This window comes from Hyaena hyaena, unplaced genomic scaffold (genome assembly GCF_003009895.1).
Source record: "Hyaena hyaena isolate Hyena2069 unplaced genomic scaffold, ASM300989v1 scaffold_173, whole genome shotgun sequence".
Lineage (NCBI taxonomy): Eukaryota > Metazoa > Chordata > Mammalia > Carnivora > Hyaenidae > Hyaena > Hyaena hyaena.
In genome coordinates this window covers 105,465-115,919 of record NW_024080805.1, presented here as the reverse complement: position 1 = coordinate 115,919, position 10,455 = coordinate 105,465, and the positions used below count along the sequence as shown (strand labels likewise).

At 40.3% G+C, this 10,455-nt stretch overlaps 1 protein-coding gene across 1 annotated transcript in view; it reads left to right on the top strand.

Moving 5' to 3' along the window:
• Nucleotides 1-5,215: 5,215 nt before the first annotated feature.
• Nucleotides 5,216-10,455, top strand: part of LOC120237157 (EH domain-binding protein 1-like) — a 107,116-nt gene continuing 101,876 nt past the window's right edge. The window contains exon 1 of the mRNA XM_039240330.1: nt 5,216-5,438. The gene's annotated coding sequence lies outside the window, so the exon portion shown is untranslated. The remainder of the gene's footprint in view (nt 5,439-10,455) is intronic.

Here is a 10,455-nt window from a genome sequence, read left to right as displayed (position 1 = left end):
ATATAGTCAATGATGTGTAGGTGATGCTGTAGGAGTATGGAGGAGAGACAATAAATCCAGCAGGAAGTCTCTAAGGGATGGAGAATCAGATGTTGCCCACTAACTGGGCACCTTGTAGTACCTGTGATGGCATAATGGGAGCCCTTCAGTCAAACTTGGTAAAGGGAAGTCAAGAGACTTGGTCACAGGCCACCTCTGCCTTGGCAGCTGTTTGACAGCAGGCAGGTTACCTCACCTCTCAGCTTACATATCTCTTCTATGAAATGGAAATAATAATACCAACATCACAGATTTCTTATGAAGGTCAAGGAGATAATGTGATAAAACATGGTATACTATATATTTTATTTAGAACAGCAGTATATGTTATTATTGCAGAGAGATAATGTTCATGCAAACATCTGGACTGTTCTATTTTCAAAGTATAACTAATATTAGGATACTGTGATGTATAAGAATGACAAGCAATATAGACTGTCAGCCATGAAGGTCAAATGCAAGGATCTCACAGGCCCTAGAGACTGTTGAGAAAGAGTGTAAATTCCTGATTCCATAATCCTGAAATGTGTTATAAGGAAAAGTACATGTCTCAGTGGTCCTGAATCTCCCTCCAGCCCTTTGCACGAAGGTGATGTTAGAAACTACTCTTGAAGAATCAGTAGTTATCCAGGCAAATAAGAGAATGAAGGCTGTTTAAAGATGTTTTGGACAGGGGCACCTGGGTGGCTTAGTCGGTTAAGCATCTGACTTTCGCTTAGGTCATGATCTCGTGGATCGTGGGTTCGAGCCCCGCGTCGGGCTCTGTGCTGACTGCCAGCTCAGAGCCTGGAGCCTGTTTCAGTCTGTGACTCCCTCTCTCTCTGACCCTCCCCTGCTCACGCTGTCTCTCTCTCTCTCCTAGAAATAAATAAAACATTAAAAAAAAATTAAAAAAAAAAAAGATGTTTTGGACAAATGGAATAACGTAAGTGAAGGCAGAGAAGCATGGCTTATTCTGGAAATTACAAACACTTAAGTATTGCTGGTAATAAAATGTAGGGAGAAAAGACATGGGAGATGAGGCTGGCTAGGGACAAGACCTGTCATGTCACCAGCCTATTCATCATGTCACTGATGGGGAGCCAATGAAACAGAGTAGCCCAAATACATGGTTGAATTTGAGTTACACAAAGACCACTCTGATATCTGTTTGGAGAATGAGTCTGAGGGATGACAACCTGGAGACAGGGAGACATTTTTAAAGTTTTTCCAATAGTTCTAGTAGGAGATATTGAGGTCCTGAGCTAAAGCAGCAAACGGACTGAAGGGGCATATGAGGTGGTAAAATCAGAAGGCTTCATTCATTGTATTAGTCAGGATATGGTAGATTGTGCTATCGCAACAAATGATCCCCACATCTCAGTGGCTTTTCACAAAAGCTTATTTCTCAGTCATGTAGTTAGCCAGGCTTCTTTGACTTGGTGACACTACTATCTCAACATAAAACCTCTGCATTCAACACAACAGAAGAGAGATGCCTCAGGTAAAGAGAACTGAGAAAGTTTTTTTTTTTTTTACTACCTTAGCCCAGAAATAAGATGCAAGTTTTTATTCATGTTTCATTGTCCCATACTAGTGATATGGCTGCACTTAACTGAAAATGGGATGGGAAGTATGTCTCTTATATGCCCGGAAGGGAAAGAAGAATTCGATATTGGTAAACACTGGTGATGTTTACCACAGGCAAAGTTATTGTGGAATAAGGATGGGATAGCCACTATAGTTAAATATCTGTATGGTAGATGGAGAGGTGAAAGAAGTTTATGATAAATTTCAGATTTTTAGCTTGAAAAAACAGAGGTTGGTAGTGCCGGTCAGTGAGACAGGGAAGGCTGAAGGAGCACAATATTAGGTAAAATAGGGCATTACCATAGGGTAAAATAATGGATTTTGGACACATAGAACATCCCTAGGATAAGCATTGTATCCAGAGACAAAAAGCAAAAGGTAGAGCCAGGTAAAAGGTAGTATCGGGCAAGGCTGAAGGCAGTTACACTGTGTAAATAGTTTAGAAGGAGCAGTATCATGGTCGTGAATGGAAGACAAAGCAGACAAATCACCAGTAGAAGGTGTTTGGGGAAAAAATATAGGCTGGTGCTCATGGCTGCTTTCAGCATCAGGCACACATTTGCCCGATGCTATGAAAATGTTAAAGGTGTCATTGAATGCCTGACTGTGCTCTGAACCTTAGCTAGTGACTGAAGTTCTGGTTTTCCATCTCTTTGCAGCCATCCAGTCTCCCTGGGCCTGGATCCTGCTCCCATAAATGAGCCTTCTGTAGCCTGGCCACATGTAGCCAATCCTCCTTTCACCCTTGTCTAGTCAGACCCCGGAGTATCTCTTACTTGACACCAACTAATGCCATAACCATAACAGAGGTTGCTATCATTGAGACTCTGCTTTAAACCCTTACTCCAGGTTTAAACTCTCATATAGGACAGTTCCTCCAAACCGCATCCTGAGTCCCTCACATATGCCATTGTCTCTTGCTCACTAGCCTTCCTGCCAACTCAGAAAACTGTAGTCCCAGTTTGTCTCAGGTCATATGCTTAGGAATTTAAGAAGCTCGATAAAAGCAATGGTCTTGCGTGTTTTTTCCAGAAAATATTTACTATCAATAAAGGATGAAATTTTTTCTGAGATTCTGGAGTTAGAGGTGGGTCGCATTGTATAACCAGCCCAGAAGCAATAAGATAGTCAGTGGAGAGGTAAGCTTGCTCCCAGCTGGACATAGGACTCCATTTCCAGAGTCCAGGGCTGATTATTACAGAGGATCTAACCTAGGGAAGAAAAAATTATCAGGAAATTCACAGAGACTTCAGGAAATGGGTCAACTGTCAATCTCCTCCCCCCTTTACCAGGAGGAGACTAAAAATCCACAATCAAATCTATAGAAGGACACAATAGATCCACTGTAGCTGTAGGATACATGACTTGGGCTACAGGAAAGTGGAGTAGCACTAGGCATCAGGAACACCAAGAGTCAGTTAGTTTGCAGAACCACATCGTTCTGCAAGTTCTAGAACAGTCTTACTTCCTTCACTCTGCCCCCAGGAGAAGAAAGGCTGGCAGAAGCAAAGCAGTGAGAAAGGAAAACCCTGATATGAGCATGGGGCAGGGCAGGGCTTCTCCAGCACGGGTTGAACTTTGAGACCCAAGCATAAGGGGATTGAGTAGGCATTCTGGGTACCTCAGGGGCCCCTCAAGGACAACTCTACCTGATAGAATCCCTGAAGACTTTGAGCCTCTCTATGACCTCTGACAATGGCTTCTTCCAAGCTCCCATTGGAACTTGGATAAGAGCAGCTATACTGGTTGGATGCCTGCCTGGATACAGTATGCCTGGGAAGGAGGGAGGCAACTGCACCTGGAAATTCACTAAAAAATTGGGATAGGGATATGGTGTGTACAAGAGCTAAGAGAAAACTCAAGGATAACTGTCAAATCTGACATTCTATTACTTGTTCTAAAAGATGACTATCTACAAATCATCCCTAAGATATCCAAGTTCACACTATTGCTTAATGTAATTAAAAAGAAGTCACACTCTAGGATTTTTTCTCTTCTTTATCTGCCTTGGAATTTATCTGCTGAAGAAATGGGCTAGATTTTACTGATTGCATTTGTATGCTATTGTTTCAAATATACTTCTTGTAAGTTGTAATTATAAACTGACATTTAGATCTATATACTTGATCAAATTCAGAGTCAGTATGGGGGAGAAAGATATTCCATAGGTAGTTTGTGGACTTTCCTCGGGAGACACATATTTTCCCCCAATTTTATTAAGATATAACTGACAAATAAAATTGTTTTGTAATATAAAAAATATTACTGGGACCAATAAGAAAAAAGAAGTAACAGTTATGAAATCACATTGTATAATGTAACATTGAATAAATACAGGATATTGAAGCTATTTAAAAACTAGTATATAAAAATAGGCTTTATAGCCCCAATTTGTGGACAGGTGCTATGCTAAGTGTTTTATACACATCATTTTATTCAATCCTCCCCACAAATATAATAGGCAGACACTATTATTATTTGTATTTTATAGGTGAGGAAACCCAAGTTCACACAGTATCTAATTCAGGTTATGCAGCTAACTGGTAGGAAGCAGAGCTTGCGGTCAAGCCCACATCTGTGTTGATTCCAAAGAGAGTACTTCCCCCAAAGGCTGAGAACACTGTTGTGTCTTTGTTTCACATGTCCAGCTGAGCTGCCTCTTCACTCATTGTCTGCAGAGGTTAGTTCTGCAACACCAGCTCTTGTCTCTACTGTCAGCCAGAGAGCAACCTCTGGGAGATCTTGAGGAAGGTCTGGTTCTGAAGGAAGGCTCCTCCCGTCCCCCCTTCTGCAACAAGCCCACAATGGCCAAGCTCTGGGCCTTATCTGGCAGGCCTCACATTCTTGTTAAGTGCCCCAAGCAGGACACATTCCTGACTGGGTGGAGGGAAGAATTCTTAGCATTCTTCAGCCGCTGTCCTCTTAAAAGCGCCTAATCTCAAGTGGGATAAAGCAAAAAATTCCTTCATTTCTGATGTTCAGAATTACTCTGAATTAAAAGTCCTGCTCCCCAAACCAGAAGAAGGGGGAACAAAGCGCTGAGGGAGATTCAGTACCACTGAGACATGTACTTTTCCTTATAACACATTTCAGGATTATGGAATCAGGAATTTACACTGTTTCTCAACAGTCTCTAGGGCCTGTGAGATCCTTGCATTTGACCTTCATGGCTGACAGTCTATATTGCTTGTCATTCTTATACATCATAGTATCCTAATATTAGTTATACTTTGAAAATAGAACAGTCCAGATGTTTGCATGAACATTATCTTTCTACAATAATAACATATACTGCTGTTCTAAATAAAATATATAGTATACCATGTTTTATCACTTACATTATCTCCTTGACCTTCATAAGAAATCTGTGATGTTGGCATTATTATTTCCATTTCATAGAAGAGATGTGTAAGCTGAGAGGTGAGGTAACTTGCCTGCTATCAAACAGCTGCCAAGGCAGAGGTGGCCTGTGACCAAGTCTCTTGACTTCCCTTTACCAAGTTTGACTGAAGGGCTCCCATTATGCCATCACAGATACTACAAGGTGGTAACTGGGAGTCTGCCCAGTTAGTGGGTAACATCTAATTCTCCTTTCCAGAGAGGGACTCCAATGAGAGGGACTGGGGTTTGGGGATTCAGGGAGCTGGTTAAGGCACAAGGTCACGATGTCCTTGTAGCCGTAGAGTATGAAACAAGTGATCCAGCATCTTGAGCAGCTGAGTCAAAAAGCAGCTGAGTCAAAAACCCAAGCAGTGATTTGAAGGTATGGACTCTAGCCAACTGGGAGACCACAAGCATTTTCCTCATGTTCCACAAACTGATCCCCAAATGTAAGTCTTTTTTTTGGATCTTACTAGCAAATGGCCTTTGATGCCCTAGGTTTTCAGTGTGTGTATGTGTGTGTATGTGTGTATGTGTGTCCAAAGGCTATTTACTAATATCTGCAAAATTGTTAGGAGTTGGTAGTATTTGGTATTCATTGCTAAGAATTTAACATATAACTAGGGTTTACTGAGGGCTTAACTAAGTATTCACCTGGCTGCCAGGCAACACTTGACAATATTTGCAAATTCCCACTATAAATATGCATGGGGAGATTGTTGAAGGATCCTCAATTTTGGGGAAGATTGTTTTGTTATCAGTATCAATGCTATATTGAGTTGATTATTCTTTTCTGTGGTTATTATTCCTGCTTTTTAATTATAAACTACCCTTCTCTATCTTCATCATCATCTATTTTGTTTGATTAGCCCTATGTTAGGATAGTGATATCTATAGAGATCACCATAATTTATGATATGTAAGTTCTCTGTAACACAACATAAACACCTATATGGATTGCAGTTCACATAGAAACCATCTATACCAATATTGCTAAAGCAGATTGATATTCACAGAGTCTGAACAAATTGTGTTTGCACAGCAACAGCTTGTTGCTATCAGAGAATTCTTTGAAAAGTAGGAAAGACTGGAGGAGTGTGGGAATCCTGGAGCCTTTTGCCTCATGTAGATGGGACTCATATTAAAAAGTTTGAGAATCAAGGCACCTGGGTGGCTCAGTTGGTTAAGCGTCTGACTTTGGCTCAGGTCATGATCTCATGGTTAGTGATTTCGGGCCCCATGTTAGGCTCTGTGCTGACAGCTCAGAGCCTGGATCCTGCTTCAGATTCTGTGTCTCCCTCTCTGCCTGCCCCTCCCCTACCAGTGCTCTGTCTCTGTCTCTGTCTCTCTCTCAAAGTAAAAAAAAAATTAAGAAAAATTGTTTTAAAAAAGTTTGACAATCACTGGGTAGAGAGGGAGAAGAACTTGGGTTCATTTTAGTGGGATAGAAAGAACTACAGAGACTAGAAGAGAGTGAATATTTGAAGGAAGCCTGGGAGGCAGAAATTGGAGAGATTTCTGTTTCTGAAGCAATTATGCCTACAGTGTCTTTTCAGATGTCTGTGGCCTCAGCATGAATGTGGTAGGAACAGTTAAAGATGAATATGTCTCCGGGATGCCCTATAGGGTAGTCTGTTTTGGGCACTGTACAAAAGTGCCTTGCCAGGGCAGGTGTGGACTGAAATCCAGCCTACTGGTTCACTGACCATGAGCCCTAGTGCCAATGGAGAGAAACCTTTCTGTAATTTACCTCTATAGAATGTCTTTTAGTAAATGATTTAAAAGTGACCCTATGTGCAAATTATGGCCCTTAAGATACTCTAGGAAATCCTGGGATACTCTCTTTTTCATGGATATACTGAAGATGGTCACCTTTGCTCTCAAGCAGAGATGACTGAGTAACCTAAGAATATTTGAACAGGCATTCAAGTAGACTTGAGACTGAAAAAAGAGTCCAGTAATGTGCTTACATTTTGGCAAAGTCAGAACATGGAAGTAAAGGCCTAGATAAGGCCAAAATAAGGCCTTTCTTCAGTTTCTTGAAATGCCACCATGAAAAACTTTCTAATACTGCAAAAAAGCAGTAGAAGGAAGAACCCATGGAGAGATGACTTCTTATCCTGAGAAATCTTTGGGTTTACATTCAAGCAAAAGGAAATCATCTGGTTATTATTAAGAATGAAAAATTCTCTAAATGAACCTGGCCAAAGTAGAGCTACCCTCTTCAAAAAGCAGTTCTAAATCTGTCCTGGAATATAATTTCACAAGTACTTTAGTATAAGCTTTACACCTTTGTTAAGCATTGTATGTGTTCCATTTCGTAAAGTGATCCTTGTCTTCAAGTAAACCTTAGTGAATAATATATTATTTAGGGTAAGGATGTAAAACAATATTTAGTTTGGCTCCTGTAAGTTATTCATCTTGGTTTCTTATCTAGTATCTATTGAGGGAGATGAGTTGACATTGTGCTATTTCACAAACACATTTTGGTGACTGAATTGCCATATTCCTTTCAGAATTCACATTTCAAAAATGGCAATGGTAGTGTCAATGGTTATCTTTATTTCATTTACACTGGTGACTGAGTGACTATTTATTTGGTATGAATAAAGCTGAGGGTTAGCCCATGTCTCTGGCACACAGACATGATCCTACAGGATTGTGTGGTCGGGAAATTCCTATGTAGGGGCTTGTTGAATTGTACAAGATCCATTATTTTTGTTTTCTAATGGTTTCCCAACCCACAAAAGTCCAAGCCATTGTACTGTTGGAAGAGCAGGCAGAAACCACATTGCTTTAAAAGGTTTAAAAAAAAATTAAATCCTGAAAACCAAAGCAAAAACAAAAAATAAACCAAAACAAAAAACCAAAACATGGTCCCCCACCTGTAGTTGCTGGAATTTAAGTTCCCAGGGACTATAGTCTGTTTCTATAACTTGCTTCCTTAAGCTATGAGTGGTCAAGCCTACAACAATCATTGCTTTTCTCAGTTCTTAACAGGGGGGTAAGGGCCAAAGAACATCAAATACAGGAACTTTGGAGGGTAAAGCCATAATAGCAAATAAATGAAGCTTTTCAAAGATCCAGATGAAGTAAGAGGGGGAAAATATTGTAAAAGAAATATTAAAGAAATATTCACTACCATCTATTTTGTCCCCCAGATGGAATAGGGTGTGTTGTTTTGTTTCCCCTTTTGATTCATAACCTGGTGTCAGCACTAGAAAAAAATAAAAACAGTAACTAGCACTGCAGAGTTCATAACCTGCATTCATATATGGTAGCTTATTTGAGTTTCAAAATAGCCATTGTTATTAGATTCATTTTAATGCAGAGAACACTTTCATGTTAGAGAGGCTACCTGACTCACTCAAGGCAACTCAGCCTGACAGGTACAGCCTGAACTCCAAGCCCCATCTTCTGATTCTAAAGCCCATGATTTGCATTTTTTCAGCATAATCTAAACCCAAATGGTGTCCCTTTTTTATTTAACATCTCACAATAATTCATGCCAGTTTAATAAATTCCCAAATAATGGAAAACTGATTTAACTCTAACATCAATGTCGTACCTGTTACTTGAGGAACCCAGACACCTACTGACTGGTTCTGCTGTTTTTACAATCCATTTAAGTATGAAAAGCTTGACAATACCATAACCTCCTCCAGAAAGCCAAGGTGACATTAACCTGAATTCAGTATGGATGCTTTTCTTGATTTGCTGCAGATCTTACATCACAGGTATCTGTAGCCAATAAATTTTAGCCACTGTCATTACTGTATAATCAGCCTAATTACCCTAGTATTCATATTTTTCTTTGGATTATTTTTGTTTTCCATCTGTTTAATGTAGTCCTCCACTCCATCTGACCCTAATCAGCTCTCTTAACATTTCAGTCTCTTGCCTGAAGGTCCGTTAGGTAGCTAGCACCTGGAGGTCTTAGAAAACCTTATACTGTTTTCACTATTGAAAGTGAATATATATGTACATATATCACAGATTTCTGAACAGTAATGAAAGACTTACGACAGACACTGAATACAAAGCATAAAAGTTGTATTGACATAAACATTAAAAAAATAATAAAATGGTATTGCCCACCAACATACACAGGGATAGGGATTGTTAAATTACATAACAACTTGATTTCAGGGTTAAATCCCAACCATCAAAGTGTGTTGTACCAAACGCCTAGAGGTCTGGAGCTAAAACCACAGCTAAACTGAGATCTGGGATATATTTTAGTTTTGGCAGATCCAAGAAACAAGAGGACAAAGCATGCTTCGTTTGAGTGCTTCTTCAAAGCATTCTGAGCATGAGTCCCTCCACCACAAATTACCCTCTTCCACTGTTCCCATTCAGCTTCCAAGCAAAAGAACTTGAAGAAATATTTCTCCCCAAATATTGAGGAATTTGTCCTTCTTTATGACTTTTTTATTTATCAACCAAAGAAGAATCTTAAAGGAAAACATCTTCCAGCCTTGTGTCTTTTCTTTATGAACGCTTTCATTAGGTTATCATAAGATCATCAGGTGGGAAAGGAAAGTTCTGCTCCTAGCCGGAGACCTACTCCTGTAAAGACACCATGTGCTCCTCACAGGGATTCAGAGTTCCTCCCTTCTCATTTTTAGTGCCCTCTGGCTTCACTCATATCCCTCACCCTGCTCCACACCCCCTTATTCCTCAGGTTATTGCATCTGAAAATAAGTGAATTATACTCAGGCAAAGGAGAAAGGTGAAGGGGGATAAGCCTTGGGTTCTACATGGAGAGTCTTACAGATAAAGAGTTTTATTTTCCTTCATCACTACTCAACTGTTAGCTTATGACTTAAAATTAATCTTGCCCTTTCCTGCAACATTTGGCAAACTGAACCTGTGATTCCCATCAGCATATTTGGGAGGGTGAGGAGAAAATGAGCATTTAAAAATTATTATTGCTTCCACTACTCCCAATATGTTTGCTCATTTCAGAGCTGGTTGTGCACAAATGGGTTGAGAGAGGGAAATGAATCCTTGGAGTTTAATGGCAAATCACTGCTGGACTCCAGTAGTCAGAAGTTCTGGTTTCTTCTAGGTGTAAACCACTAGGTAAGAGCTGACATGCAGCAATGCTATATAGGGAGAATGTGAGGCTATTTGGTTGCAAAAGACAATAGATGTACAGAAAACAGAACAGTAGCCTGAAAGTCAAGAGTCATGAGACTTGACTCCTACCTCTACCCCTAACCCAACCTGGCGGGCTGCCGGGGCCGGGGGGTGGGCAGGGGGGGTTTGGGGGGCTGTCATTGTCTTTCACCTGCAAAGTGGTGAGAGTAACACATTTCCCAGCTTTCTTCCCAGTGTAGTAGTGAATATCAAATAAGATAATTTATTTAAGGGGCACCTGATTGGCTCAGTAGGTTAAGCATCTGACTTCAGCTCAGGTCATAATCTCCTGGTTAGAGAGTTCTAGCCTTGCGTCAGGCTCTG